Consider the following 16,665-nt stretch of genomic DNA (forward strand, 5'->3'; position numbering starts at 1 on the left):
ATAGTCAACATCAATAGTGTAATAAGTAAGTGGATTGAAAGAAATAAAGGAAAATAAAGCCAGACTGATTCCGCCTTTTTCTGAGCAAACTGGAATGTGAAGGAGAAAGATGGATTCTCAGAACTAATAACATGATGACCTCCCTCTGATGGAGAGAGTGTGAAGCTGGTAGACCCTTCTCTTTCTACAAAGTGTTCAGTGAAAGTTATCCCAGGAAAACAAGTGTGCTGGTGCGTGAGTTCTGAAGTGTTACCTCAGTGGAGAGTGTTACACCTCAAATAATAATTACCAGTATGGGAATGGCTTAAAAGTGTGCATTCATAAATAATAATATATGCTAGTGATTACTTTTGAAGGGAATTTATCAGGACAAAATTTTATTGTGTCGGGATAAAAAATCAGAATGTATTGCTCTATTTGGCAATAATGTGAAAAAATTAGAGTACCCTGATGAACACTAGAGTTACCTTTGACTGTCTCTGCCTGTCCTAGAACTGATATTTTTCTTTTCTTGACTTCCTTCTATTTTTCTACTAGTTTGGATTTTGTTGATGACCAAAAGTACAAGCTTACACATCTTGTTCATATTCCATTGCTGTCAACAGTCCTGGAAATGTCTATGCTTATTTTGTTTCCTTTATCCTAAACTTAGTCTTTAGTGACATTATCATTTGATCTTGTTAAATGTCTATTGATAATTTGAATGAAAATTACTTTTCATGTTTTTGACCTTTTGGGAAAGGACATATATATTTGAATATGCACTGTGTGCATGTATGTATAAACATGTTCTAATGTGTGTAAGTGTACATATGTGAATGTGCATGTTGGAGGTCTGCCATTGATACTGTCTTCCTCAATGGCTCTCAAGTTTATATATTGATACAGGGTCTCTCCCCCCTTTTTTTTCTTTTTTGTTCCCTGAGACAGGGTTTCTCTGTGTAACCCTGGCTATCCTGGAACTGTCAGTTTAGACCAGGCTGGCCTCAAACTCACAGAGATCCTCTTGCTTCTGACTCCCGAGAGCTGGGATTAAAGGTGCGCCCCCCCCTCTCTCTCTCTCTCTCTCTCTCTCTCTCTCTCTGGTTTTATGAGACAGGGTTTCTCTGTATTGTTTTTGGAGATGTCAGTCCAGCCTGGCCTGGAACTCACAGAGATCCGCCTGCCTCTGCCTCCCGAGTGCCGGGATTAAAGGCGTGGGCCACCACCGCCGGGCTAAAGGTGTGCTCTCTTGACTGAACCTGTAACTCTTCAGCTTCTCTGGCCTGCCAACTTGCTCCCAAGATTCTCTGTCTCATATGCTGGGATTTTCGTCAGGCTGCTGGAAATCTGGCTTTTGGTGACTCGTGGGAATCAGAACTCAGTGACTGCTTGTGTGGCAAATGTTTTACCAGTGGTGCCATCCCCCCAAGCCTTGCTTTGTTGTTGGAGACAGAGCCTGAGTTCAGGCTGCAATCCTCCTATCTCAGGCTCCTGACTGCTGAGATTATAGGTATGTAACACTACACCTGTCTCAAACACACAGTTTTTATTTATGGAAATGATACTGTTCCATATGTATCATTTTCTACTCATCTCTAGGAGTTTGACAGAGCTCCTGAGATCACTCAGTAGGAGAATATGAGTCTGATCCCACACATCTTGTGAAGACACTGGGCATGGAATCTTACTATTGGGCAGGTGGATATAAGGTGATTTCTGGGCTTGCTGATCAGCCAGTCTAGCCCAATGGTTAGTTTCAGGCCAGTGGGAGATCCTGAATTAATGATACAGGAGGTTTTCTATGGCTTCCACATGCACATGCATGTGCGCCTGCTTACACGTTAACTCAAACACGTGTGTAAAAGGCTAAGCAAGTGAAACACAGTGTTTTCAGGCTCTAATTATATTGCTATTTTAATCTATTCATCCATTTCTTATTGCTAGTTTGTATTTCACTTAAATTGAACCTTATAATTGGAAAAATATAATAAAACATGTCTAAAACTCTGGATTGACATTATACAATCCACCATTAATCCTTCTCTTTAGAGAAAGACTTTTGGGTGAATATAACTTTTACTTGGGTATTGAGATGACTTTGACAAAGTAGGATGCAGAATTTTGAACATGGTTTTGCTTGTGGAGTAATTTAGCAAAGTCATTAGTGCTATATTCAAGAGTTAAACATGGCTTAGTCTTGGGAACATTTTTTATTATATAAAAATTGTTCAATCCCCAAAGACCTTTTATTTGCATGTATTATGTCGACTGACATTGACTGTACAATTAAAATGAGAACTTTAAAAACTGTGACAACATACACTACATTCACTGGTGTCACAATGGTGATGTCATGTAGGATCTAGAAAATCTGATAGTCTATGACATAAGATTCATTGAAAATGCAAAAAGTATTTCAGTGTTGTTGAGATCCATTTTTAATATCCTGGATCTTTTAAAATAAGACAGGGTTGTTTAGGATCCCTGAGCCATGTCCTGGGAATCTGGGAATTGCAGTTCTCCTGGTCTCTCTTGTGAACAAAACTTGCACCAGTCTCCAGCATGTGCTAATGCAGTGTCCCAGGCACATGCAGTTGAATTAGTCTCAGGATCATATCTTGCCGTTTTTTTTCTAATTAATGAAGTTAATTTTCCTTGATACTTTAAAATGTTGTCCTTATTGAAATGAATAGCAAAGCCTGAAAATCCAGGTTCCAAGTTTTGGTAGCTCTGGAATTATACCTTGCTTCTTAAGAAGATGGGTCCATGGCACCTATTAAATGAACTTCACCACACCCTGCAAACCCCTGATGCTAACATGCAGGAATCCGGGAGGCTGGCCATCTACTCAAGGTGAGGTTGCTTGTTGAAGAGTGAAGAGATTCGGGAATACCACGCTTAAACCATTGTCAGACAGGCACTAACAGACACGTACTAAGTACCTCTAGAATTCCCAGACCCACGAGCTTATGGGCTAAGCTGTTGACTAGAGAGAAGCAGAAAGACAGTACTCTCCCGGATGAGGTAACCACTGATATTTCAACACTGAAGTTCAAAGGTGACTTAGCTGTGTTCACACTTGAAAGCCACAAGCCTTGGAGGAAATCTTAATAAGCATCACCACTGAACATCATTAGCACACAAGGTTTGCTTTTAAATTCTCCACTGCCTCAGCTCTTCCTCCATTACCGTATTCCAGGCACCGGAATAAAGGACCCTCAGAGGAATGTGCAAAGCTATGATCACCATCACTGCTATTGCAGGCAAACTGTACGCTGTTAGACAAGTTATTTTAACCACGTGAATTTCTGAGATGGCTTCTGCTATTTCCTCTCTTTCGCACGTGAAGAAAATGGAAGCCAGGAGTTGAAGTATCTTACCCAAGGTTACACAACCAGTGAGTAGAGGTATGACAAATGTAGTGTCGCAGAGGAGGGTGTGTGTCTTCAAAAAGCAAGAGCCCAAGCAATCTTTTATGCAAAAGATTAACGCTCCAACCCTGGGTTTTAGCTGTTTTTGTCTTTCTGATTTTTTTTTATGGTGAAAAAAAAAAGTGGCTTCTTCCTCCTTCCATCCCCATTCTATGAGGAAAAGCCACTGACATCGCCTGAGATGCAGGTGAAGGAGGATTTTCTAAATATATATATATATATATATATATATATATATATATATACATATATATTTAAAAATAACACATTTTCTTGAGACTAGAAACACAAAATCAAAAACACACTGTGATTCAGAAAGTCCAGAAGAATACAGTTAAGGTGATTAACCACAACTTCTTAGGAAGGGGCTGGTGAAGAGGATCGAAATTCTCTTTGTTGAGGGTTGTCTTGCTTTCCGTTGAGCTTTGTGTGGAATGCCCTGGTGTCTAGACCAGCCAGCACAGCACCCCCTAAGATGGCTCTATTGAAGTGGGAGGTCTTTATGACATGAAACGAGATGACCACAGAAAAGACCATGAGCGTTCACGGTGTGTTTCCGCCACCTTGTGGACAAGATTATATTTGCATGTCTGTTAGGCTCGCCAAACAACTTATCAAGATTTTTTTTTTATTATTTTTAACTTTAAATTACAAATAAGGTTTCTTCACATGCCAATACCAGGTTCCTCTCCCTTTCCCTCACCTCCTCCCACAACCACCAACCCCCCAGTACCTCCTCATTTCCCAGGGAGGGTGAGGCCCTGTCATTTCATCCAGAGCAAGGCGTAGGCCCTCCCCCTAGGGTGCAGGATGAGAGTGGATCTCTCCTTGTGGGATTGGCACCCAAAGTTCATTTGTTTGCGACAGATAAATACTGATCTACTACCAAAGGCTCAATAGATTGCCTAGGCCTCCTCACTGACGCCCAGTCATCAGTCTGGGATTCAAGAGCTAACCCTTGTCAGGTCAGCTGTTTCTGGGTGTTAAACCAGCCCAGTCTTAACCCCTTTGCTCATCAGTCCTTCCTCTCTGTCTCTGGATTTCTTGAGTTCAGCTCAGTGTTTAGCTGTGGGAGTCTGCCTCTGCTTCCATCAGCCATTGAATGAAGGTTCTGTTTCCCAGACTCTCTGGCAGTAAGGTTGTAGGCTGGCACTCCCCAGATCTATGTCTAAAATCCATATATGAGAGAGTACATGCCATGTTTCTCTTTTTGTGACTGCGTTACCTCACTCAGGATGGTTTCTTCTAGTGTCATCCATTTGCAAATTTCAGAATTCCATTGTTTTTTTCTGCTGACTAGTACTCCATTGTGTAAATGTACCACATTTTCTCTATCCACTCTTTGGGTGAGGGGCATCTAGGTTACTTCCAAGTTCTGGCTATTACAAGTAATGCTGTTATGAACATAGTGGAACATATGTTCTTGTTGTATGAGTGGGAATCTTTTGGATGTACGCCTAAGAGTGGAATGCTGGGTCTTGTGGTAGGCTTATTCCCATTTTTCTGAAGAATCTCCATACTGATTTCCAAAGTGGCTGTATGAGTTGGCACTCCTACCAGCAGCGGAGTAGTGTTCCCCATTCTCCACAACCTCTCCAGTATAAACTGTCATTAGTGTTTTTTATTTTAGCCATTCTGACAGGAGTAAGATGGTATCTCAGAGTTGTTTTGATTTGCATTTCCCTGATGGCTAGGGATGTTGAGCACTTTCTCAAGTGCCTCTCAGCCATTTTAGACTCCTCTATTGAGAATTCTCTATGTTGTTCTGTAGCCCACTTTTTAATTGGATCCTTTGGTGTTTTGGAGACTTGTTTCTTGAGTTCTTTGTAACTTTTGGAGATCAGCCCTCTATCAGATGTGGGGTTAGTGAATATCTTTTCCCATTTTGTGTGCTGCCTTTTTGTCTTACTGACTGTGTCCTTTGCCTTACAGAAGCTTCTGAATTTCAGGAGGTCCCATGTATTAATAGTTGACCTCAGTGTCTGTGCTACTGGTGTTATGTTCAGGAAGCAGTCTCCTGTATCAATTCGTTCAAGGGTACCACCCACTTTCTCTTCTAAGAGGTTCGGTGTGGCTGGATTTATGTTGAGGTTTTTTATCCATTTGGACTTAAGTTTTGTGCATGGTGATAGACACGGATCTATCCGCAGTCTTCTACATACCAGCATTCAGTTATGCCAGCACCATTTGTTGAAGATGCTTTCTTTTTTCCATTGTATATTTTCAGCTTCTTTGTCGAAGATCAGATGTTCTTACATGTGTGGGTTAATATCAGGGTGATCAATTCGATTCCATCGGTCTACCTGTCTGTTTTTTGGCCAATACCAAGCTGTTTTCAGGACTACAGCTCTATAATAGAACTTGAAGTCAGGAATGGTGATGCCTCCAGGTGTTGCTTTGTTGAGTAAGGCAGTTTAGGCTATCTGGGTCTTTTGCTTTTCCATACAAAGCTGATTATTGTTCTTTCAAGACCTGTGAATAATTGTGCTGGTATTTTAATGGGGATTGCATTGAATCTGTAGATTTCTTTTGGCAGGATTGCCATTTTTACTACATTGATCCTACCTATCCAAGAGCATGGGGGATCTTTCCATTTTCTGGTGTATTCTTTAATTTTCTTCTTTAAACACTCAAAGTTCTTGTGATACAGGTCTTTCACTTGTTTAGTTAGCATTACCCCAAGGTATTTTATGTTGTTTGTGGTGATTGTGAAGGGTTTTGTTTCTCTGATTTCTTTCTCAGCCCTTTTATCGTATATATATAATAGGGCTACTGATTTTCTTGCAATGATCTTGTATCCTGCCACTTTGCTGAAAGTATTTATCAGCTGAAGGAGTTCCCTGGTAGAGTTTTTTGGATCACTTACGTAAACTATCATATCATCTGCAAGCAATGAAAGCTTGACCTCTTCCTTTCCAATTTGTATCCCCTTGATCTCCTTTTGTTGTTGTATTGCTCTAGCTAGAACTTCAAGTACAATATTGATAAGGTATGGAGAGAGTAGACAGCCTTGTCTTGTTCCTGATTTTAGCAGAATCACCTTGAGTTTCTGTCCATTTAGTTTGATGTTGGCTGTTGTCTTGCTGCATATAGCTTTTATTGTGTTTAGGTATGTTCTTGTTATCCCAGATCTCTCCAAGACCTTTAACATGAAGAGGTGTTGGATTTTGTCAAAGGCTTTTTCTGCATCTAGTGAGATGATCATGTGATTTTTGTTTCTCAGCTTGTTATATGGTGGAATACAATGATGGATATTTTATGCTGAACCATCCCTGCTTCCCTGGGATGAAACCTACTTGATCGTAGTGAATAATTGTTTTGATGTGTTCTTGGATCTGATTTGCAAATATTTTATTGAGTATTTTTGCATCAATATTCAATGAGGGATATTGGTCTGAAGTTCTCTTTCTTACTGGTGTCTTTGTGCGGCTTGGGGATGAAGGTTATTGAAGCCTCGTAGAAGGAGTTTGGCAAAGACCCTTCTGCTTCTATTGCATGGAACACTTTGAGAAGAATTGATATAAGATGTCCTTTGAATTTCTGGTAGAATTCTGTACTGAGCCATCTGGACCTGGACTTTTTTTGGTTGGGAGACTTTTGATGACTGCTTCTATTTTCATAGGGGTTATAGGTCTATTTAAATTGTTTATCTGTTCTTGATTTAATTTTGGCAAGTGATAGCTATCCAGAAAATTGTCCATTTCCTTTAAATTTTTGAATTTTGTGGAGTACAGTTTTTCAAAGTATGACCTGATGATTCTCTGGATTTCCTCAGAATCAGTTGTTTGTCCCCCTTTTCATTTCTGATTTTGTTAATTTGCATGTTCACACTCTGCCGTTTGGTAAGTTTGGACAATGGTTTGTCTATCTTGTTGATTTTCTCAAAGAACCAACTCTTCGTTGAATTGATTCTTTGTATTGTTTTCCTAGTTTCTACTTTATTGATTTCAGCCCTCCGTTTGATTATTTCCTTGCATCTACTCCTCCTGGGTGAGTTTGCTTCCTTGTGTTATAGAACTTCCAGCTGTGCTGTTAATTTTCTAGTGTAACTATTCTCCAGTTTCTTCATGTGGGCACTTAATGCTATGAACTTCCCTCGTAGCACTGCTTTCAAAGTGTCCCATAGGTTTGGGTATGTTGTGTCTTCATTCTCATTGAATTCTAGGAAGTCTTTAAGTTTTTCAAGATTTTGGTTTAAAAGATTCCCATAGCTGATGGAAGCAGAATCAGGCACCCACAGCTAAGCACTGAGCCATACTCCTGGAATCCAGTGGTAGAGAGAGAGGAGGGATGAGCAAAGATGTCAAGACCTTGCTGGAGAAACCTACAGAAACAGTTGACCTGATTTAGTGAGAGCACAGGGACCCCAGTCTTAAAGCTGTGGAACCAGCATTGGACTGAAGCAAGTCCTCTGAATGTGGGTGCCAGTTAGAAGGTATGGGGAGTCTATGGGACCTCTAACAGTAAAACCAGTATTTATCTCTAGTGCACAAATGGACTTCGGCAGCCCATTCCCTATGGAAGGATACTACTTCAGCCCAGATACATGGAGGAGGTCCTAGGTCCTCCCCCCAAATGATGTGACAGACTTTTATGATCCTGCTTGGAAGGCCTCACCATCTTTGGGGAGCCTTTGGGGGGGGTGGGTTGAGGGCTTGGTGGGGAAATGGGAGGGTGGGAGGGAGAGGGAAGGGGGATTGTTATTTAAATGATTGTTTCTAAATAAGAAAAGGATTCAGTTTAAAAGAATATCAAAATATTTTTCCACTACAATGTTCTCATTAGTCTGTTTCTGTTTAAAAGAATAAACCCCATTTATTTATTTGCTGTTCATTTATTTGTTTATTGGGTATGTGTATGAGGGCACATACATGACACAGCTCTACTGTGGACCTTAAGAGAACAACTTACAGCAGGTGCTTTTTACCATGTCGATCACTGGGAATAAACTCAGGTCACAGGCAACAAGTACCAAGTGCTTTTAATTGCTGAACCATCTCCGTGGTCCATATTCTCCAGAATTATTACCTTATTTATATACTATCTGCTATTTTATTATCCTATTATATTATTCTATGCTGGTGACTTATATACTATCTGCCACTTTAAAAATAGTAGCAATTATATACTATCCTATTTTTGTGATTTATGTAACATCTGTTATTTTAAAACTAGATTAATTAGTCTTTCTACCATTCATCAAACTTAATGTGTAAAAGAGATCACTTGAGACAACATAAATTTATTATATAAATTATGTAACATACCTTATGCTCAGCAGAGAGGGTATAATTGTAGGCAGTATCCAGAGTTCTATCATTTTTATTCTACTATGCATCTAAAAAATTAATCAATATATATGTTAGGATGTGAAATACCACCCATGACAGAACCACGTAAAATTAAGGGAAAGCTTCTTATGATTGCTGAAATTTTCAGACACAAATGTCATCCAAACCAGTTTTCTGTTAAATTTTGTTCTGGCTTTTTCAGAGTGAAACATCTATAGAGTTTATCAAAAGAATTACCTATTCAAGTTCAAGGAATCTAATTATCCTGCCTTGCTAAATTTGAAACATGCTCATTTACATTTAAAATTGTAATATTAGGTCATACTATACACCAGTAAAACAAAGCAAGTGTGTGTTAGGTGACTATCTGTGTGTACCCTGGAAGAGCAGAGGAGCATGTCAGGCAGCTATCTGTCTTACTCCCCTGATGCAGGATCTTATTGAAACTGAAGTTCACTGTTTTTCTGTTTTCAGGAGGCGGGCTGGACAGTGAGCTCCCTTGTCTATTTACCTCTGACCACAATGCTGGCCTTATGGGCATGCGTAGTCAGAGAGAGAACTCAAGGAGATGCCATGTAGACTACAAAGGGTTAACAGGTCCAGGTATTCTCTCATAAGCCAGGACTGCATGGAAATACTTAGATTAATATAAATGGGTTAATAATTAAGATAGAGCTATCCAATAAGAAGCCCCAGCCATGAGGTAACAGTTTAATAATTAACAAAAGTCTCTGTGTGTTTATTTGGGGCTAAAGTGGCAGCAATACCTGGCCAGACAAGAAACTCCAGCAACAGTCCATTATGTCTAGAAATAATAATAAGGAAGAGCTTGACTAGAATAATACAGAATCCTGTACTCTCAAAATGTATTCTATTCCTTCAAGTAACCCTAAGTAAGGTGATTGGGCTGTCACTCCTGCCTCAAAGACACTTTCTGGGTTGGGAAGAGACATCAGGAGTCATAGACTAGAGACTAGCTGAACACCACTGTCCTTTGGCACACCCCTTTCAAGATCCCCTTCTCTGTCACATTAGGTTAAAACATGACCAAATAGGCAATTTGATCTCTAAAGTTAAATCTTTGTGTTTGGGGAACATTCTGTCATCAAATTTTAATTTGAAGTCTTAATATAGTGTTTTTTACTTAGGAACTTTTTTTGTTAGTAATCAGTGTTTCCCAGCTGTGGTGGTTAATAGTCATAGTCTACTTGATTGGATTAAGAAATGTCCAGGGCATTAAAGACACATCAAGAGTGTTTGAGGTCATTTTCAGAGAGTATTAACCGAATGAAGAGGATCCACTATAAATGAGTATAGTACTATCATATGGACTGGGGCTCTGAACTGAATTAAAAAGGGAAATGGAAAAATCCTGCTAAGCAGTGACATTCCTTTTTTCCCTACTTCTAGAACTCCTAAGACATGAGCAACTAACCTCAATCTACTGCCTTAGAGACACCTGCTCTCCTGACCTTGCCTGCCCTGATGGACTGTTGTGCCTTTACACTATAAGCCAAAAGATCTTTCCTACCCTAAGTTGCTTTGCCCAGGTTTTTGGTCATGGTGACTTTAGTAATTAATACACCAGGCTTTTGCAGACATCTGTCTACTTTTCTGAGGATGCTTTGGAAAATGCTCTACAATTTACTGCATGAATCTCAAGTCTAAGAAGTTGATTAATCCCAATATATAGAAATGGACTGTCATGATTGGGATAGTAGTTGCTAGGTCGCTTTGGAAAAATATTAGAGATTATCTCTGATCCTTTAAATTCAGGATTAGAAACAAAGATACCAATATTCTTCCTTTCAATGTTACCACTCACCTGAGTGTTTGCCTGTAGTTGACTTAGTTCGTCTTCCTTGCCACAGCTTCTCAGGCTACCATCTTGACATTCTCTTGCCTTTTACTGAAGATGAGCAGTTTGAACTCACTCATCCTCACTCTTTTATTCATCATCTATGCCACAAGGGCACCTAATTCACTTCCCACCAGCTTTCCTGTTTCTTTGTCACCAGTTTTTATTTTAAAATACTTTTAATCCAACCTAGTCCCTCCAAATATTTTTTTTGTTTAATGTTATCACTATCAAGCCTAAAATATTTTAAAAGTCATATCCAGTGGTCACTCTTCTGCCTCTTTCCTTAGTGAGTTTACAACATCAACTGAATGCATGGAATTCACATAATGTCCAGGGATGAAACTGATTGCAATACTACTCCCATTTCTCCTCCTGGAATTGACTCTAGTCTCATTAATAGTGTTGTTCTTTTCACTATGAAGATACCAACATACCCTCTCTGTCTTAGATTTTCTGTTGCTGTGATGAAGTACTATGACCAAAAGCAAGTTGTATGTATGGGAGGAACTTCCATGATACTGTTCACTGTTAAAGGAAGTCAGGACAGGAACTCAAACAGGGGAGGAACTCCGGGGCAGCAACAAGTGTAGAGTCCACAGAGGGGGTCTTCTTACTCTTTTCTCAGCTTGCTTGCTTTCAATACCCAGGACCACCAGTCCATGGATGGCACCACCCACAATGTGTTGGGTCCTACTCCATTTATCATTAGTTAAGAAAATGCCTTACAGGCTTGCCTGTAGCCCAAGCTTATGGTGGCATTTTCTTAACTGGGGTTACTTCCTTTCAGATGATAACTTCAGTTTGTGTCAAGGTGACATAAAAAAATCCAGCCAACCTTCTTTTCCATAGCCATTGCCATGGTTTTGGGTCTCAGCATTTCCTATTCTGGTACTGAATAATCATGAAATTATAGTTACTTCTGTGCCTCCATTGTTTTCCACCTCTAGTCAGTCTGCATTGCCTGCAGAGTGCTATCTCTTTAATAGACCTGTTTAAAACACTCTTGGTTTTTTTCCGTCTGGGTCTTAATTGACTCTCCTAGGCTGACGGGATAGAGTGTATACTCCTTAGGAAGATGTTTTTGCCTTGGATAACATTTCCTTCCCTGAGAACATCTTGTGTTCTGGGCACACAGTGTCACAGTGTTTCACCGTGTATTGATCATACAGCTCTCATGCAGTTCTGTTTGGAGAAACATTAGACACACTTCAGCTTGCTGAACATCTCAGTAACCAGGTCAAGTATTACTTTGCCTTTGAAACCTTTCTTATTTGCCCATGCTAATGACTTGTTGGAATTACAGTCTTATTTTTTTTCTTTTCAACCATAATACATAGCTTCTGACTCCAGTTTAATTTATTTCAAATGAAGCAAGAGGAAAGAGCACTTTTGATTATTTCTAATTGCAAAAAAAGTACATTTTTAATGATTGTTTCTCAAGTGTTTTCTTTCAATGTATCTCTTTCTTCCATTTGGTCATCTTTACTTACTATCTCCAAAGCACTTAAACCTTATTTCCTTTAAATGAATGATTTTGGGGGTGGTTCTTACAGGGGTTTACAACCATTGTCAAGGTGGCTTTGTGGTTTCATTATTTACAGAAGTATTCCATCTTCATCAGTCTGTCATATTTTGTTCATTAGCCATCATACCTTTGGCAACTGCCAGTCTATATTCTATATATTCTGGACATTTCAGATAAATCAGTTCATAGGTCATGTGATTTTTTGTTCTCAACAGTTCACTGGGCATGCTTTCAAAGTTCATTTTATATTGCAATATGTGCCTGTGCTGCCTGTACTTGCGTGTGAATGAACATAACATCTTGTTCATCCATATATTTGATGAATATCTGAGTTCCTTCTACTTTGTTGCTTGTGGACAATGTTGCTATGGGTTTTCTGTATAAATGTTTTTGATTAATGCACCTTTAATAGAAATCACATTTTCTTTTTGTACTTTTATTTGTGCATGTGGTTAAGAACATAGACCTAGAGTTGGATTATTTATGGAAAAATTTCAAAACTTACAACCTACATGTCTTTGGACAATTTTTTGTCCTTTATTTTGCTTCAGTTTTCTCATATTTTAATAGGAAGGTATTGATATCATCTTCTTCATGGGATCTTTGTTAAGTAAATTAGTTTTTAAGAAAGTATATAGGATAGTGCCAAGACTATGATAATTATCTTAACATATTTACTATTAATAGGTTCTTATCTAATAGTTTTTAAAATGCACACACTTTAGTGTGTAATTAATTATATAGTAATTTAAAATCTGGGACTCTACCAATTTATGTTGTTCTATGTAAAAAGTGCACTGATTAAAATGGGCCCATTTAGTCAATTAAAGGAAGATAACTTAGCAGGACTTCTGTTGTATTGAAGTTGCTCATAAAGGCAAGTTTCAACATTGAAAGTCAAATACAGTTGTATGTGGTTCCTTGCAACATGTCTTTTTATGCTCCAAAAATGTGCCTGCAATTAAAATAGGAAAAACATGTATGTGGCAGGAATTTGTCTGAAGGTCTATGTTTCACGTTAACTGTGGCCACAGTTAGCAGTAATGTTATCCCATATAATTGTTGTGGGGTTCAAGGAAGGTGTGTTATGAAGTGTATGAACTGAAAAATTATATTATTGCTTTCTGCAAATAGAAGAAAGATATGGTCTGAAAGAAAACTAGAGTATGAAAATTATTTGAATAGTTTTTAAATGCTTGGGCATTCTCTTGGTCTATAAGCCTGATTTTGGTCAGGAAAGTAGATTCATCCCTTCCTTCTGCCCACCCACCAACTGCTTTATAGGAAGTAGGTTTAAGTTAAGAATAAGATTAAGCATTGAAATGTTGAAGATGAACCAATCAATTCAACATTCTGCAGCTGATATCTCTCATATAACTGCTATATACCCTTAGGCAAGTCTTACGTCTGATCTCACCATTGACACCCAAGGATCATGGATACTCTTTCTCTTCTGCCTTCCATATTTCACAGAAGTTTCTCTCAGTGGAAGAAGATTCTATTTTGATACCTACTAGCAAAGTGGGCTTTAGACCCCTATAAGGTCAGAAGCTATTGACAGGCAGCAGGAGTGATACCATAGGCCAATTGATTTCCAGCAAGGGTGTGGTCCTTGAGATATTTCTACTGAAAGTACTTGACACAAGCCTCTCTGTGTCCTTTGTAATATGTAAATAGTCCAAATTCCAACTGGATAGAAATTTGGGTGTTCCTTCCAAAATTCTAATTGAGTGACTTCTCTCTAAGATAATGCAAGGAGAGGCTAGTATATCAGGCTTAGGTAAAGTGGAAACTTACACAATTTGATTGGCCATAAAAATGAAAGGGATGACAGATATTTTTGAAGGATCTTGGCATGAAATACTTGAGTAAGGGAAGCAGATGAAAGTAGATGTTTTATTTATCAGAGCAATAGACAATTGGCTTATAGATTAGGAGTTTTATGTATTTTAAATTTTATTTAATCATTTCTTTTTTTCATAAACTAGATTGAGGCCAAATGATGGATAATAAGTGGAGCATAATGTGTAAAAAGCTGAATCTATCCATCTATTCTTTTGTCTATCCACTATGTGTAGACTTTTTTCCCTTCCATCTGTCACCCTGGGACCAGGAGAAAACCCAAGGAATCATTTGTTGCTGTTTGTCAAGGCTGAAGAAGGGAATCACAGACTTTTAAATACAAGCCCATCTCTGGATTAATACTTTTGTTTTTGTTTTTGTTTTGAGATAGGGTTTCTCTGAGTAGCTTTAGAGCCTATCCTAGCACTCACTCTGTAGACCAGGCTGGCCTTGAACTCACAGAGATCTGCCTGCCTCTGCCTCCCAAGTGGTGGGATGAAAGGCATGCACCACCAACGCCCGGCTTCTGGACTAATACTTATCTTGGAAGTGCCAAGAGTCTGAATGAGCTTTTGAACTGAAAAACTCAAGGTTACTTCATATGGAACTAAAAGGAGATGGGTGAGTAACTCAGGGTGAGGCAGAAAAAGTTCAGTTGGCCTGGAATGGAAGTATAACATAAGGGAATTATAAAAACCATAGAATACATTTTCCAAGTGCATTTTGAGAGTGAAAAGAGACAAAGAATTTGGAAAGAATATTGTATAAGTTCTTGACATACGTATTTATTTTTCACAAATCTTTAATAAATGGTATCTAGGGTGGAAGATGTGGCTAAAAGTACTGGCTGCTTTTGCAGAGGACCCAGGTTTGTCCCAACACCCATCTGGCAGCTCACAACTGTCCATAACTCCAGTTCTAGGGGGGATCCATTGTTCTCTTCTGGCCTCTGTGTGACTGCATGTATGTGTTACACAGACATGCATTCAGGCAAAACACCCACATACATAAAATAAAAAATAATTAAAAGTTATCTAAAGATTCATAACACAAAAAGTACTTATCAACAATGATTATTTGGGAAATAAAAATTAAATTATAATGAGATTTAAACTTACATCTTTTATCAAAAGATGAAAAACAAGTATTGATGAGGAAGTGGAGCAAAGACAATTTCGTATAAGAATTATGAGAATGTAAAGGAGTATATCCCTTATAGTATTCCATTAAAAATGAAAAAAAAAATGAAGTAAAGCTAGGGATTGGCAAGGTGGTCCTGCAGGTAAAGTTGATTGTTGTCAAGCCTGAGGACCAAGGCTGATGACACGTACAAATAAAATAATTTTGAAGGTATATGAGAGGGTCCATATATGTTCTGTGTGAATACTACATTAAAAGCCATCAAGCAGTTGGCTAGACTAAGAATGGGATTACTAATTAGTCCTGTAGTTCAACATTTGGCAATATATCTTAAAAAGTCAAATCAGTATGCTAAAGGATATTTTGAAGATTATTCAATAGTTAAGATATGGAACCAACCTAAGTATCCATGAATAAATAAGCAAAATGTGTGTGTGTGTGTGTGTGTGTGTGTGATGCTATTAACTTTTAAATAAAATAAGATTCTTCCAATGGAAGAAACAATTATAACTGTATCAAAATATGGCCTTTTCTGAAATAAAGCATTTATAATAAGTAAGATGTGTGATTTCAGTCTACCTGCCAATAGTTTGTGTGTTTTTGATCCTTGAGAAAGCAGAATTAAGAGGATGGTATCTAGCCAATAAGTAGCACTCCTTCATGGCCTCTGCTTCAGTTCCTGCCTCTGATTCTGTCTTGAGTTCCTGCTCAGACTTCCCTCAGTGATGGAATGTAAGTTGTAAGATAAATTTCTTTAAAAAAAAAGGATAAACTTCTTCCTCCCCAAGTTGCTTTAAATCATTTATGTATCACAAGGATAGCAAGCTAACTGGGACAAAACTTCTTCATAGCCCAGTTCTTTCATCTGCAATTGGAATTCTGTGAGAATTCTTATGAAGTCTAAATAAGTCAATAATTGTACAGAGTTTATAGCAGTGCCTAGCCCAATTAAATAAACCTACATATACTTAGAGAAAAGAAGTCAGTGTCCAGAATTAGTAAGTGTCACAATAGGTTCCAGGAATAATACTTGGATGTTGACATTTATTATTTATTTATCCTTCCCAATGACCTTCTGCATAAAGTAAATATTGGCATTATTGTCATTATAACAAGAAACTGAGGCACAGAGAATTCAAGCACCTTTAAAGGAGCAGGATATCATGGTGTTTTGTCAAAGCAACAGAAATCCTAACTAGGACAATATACAACTGACAAATTCAATTTAGCAAGTCCATGTAGAAGTTTCTTTTTGTTTTTCATTTATTCTTCTCTCATACAATACATTCCAACTGCAGCCTCCCTCCATTCCTCCTAGTTCCCTCATCCCCAAGCCTTTCCTCCTACTCAAAGTTTCTTATTGCCAAGTTGCAAAAATATTTTATGGTTAACAATGAATATGTAGATTGTTTGGGCCTTGTTGTTTTGAATAATTTAAGTTTCTAATGAGTCAAACACTTAGTAAAAATATGACTTATTGAATTAGAAATGGCAGGCTCTACTTCCTACTAGTAGGTCTAAATTAACATAACAAAGAACAATGGAGTTTTAAGTCTCACATAAAACTGAAGAACACAAACATTTCTTCCTAGA

Source organism: Mesocricetus auratus, unplaced genomic scaffold (assembly GCF_017639785.1).
Source record: "Mesocricetus auratus isolate SY011 unplaced genomic scaffold, BCM_Maur_2.0 Super-Scaffold_100010, whole genome shotgun sequence".
Taxonomy (NCBI): Eukaryota; Metazoa; Chordata; class Mammalia; order Rodentia; family Cricetidae; genus Mesocricetus; species Mesocricetus auratus.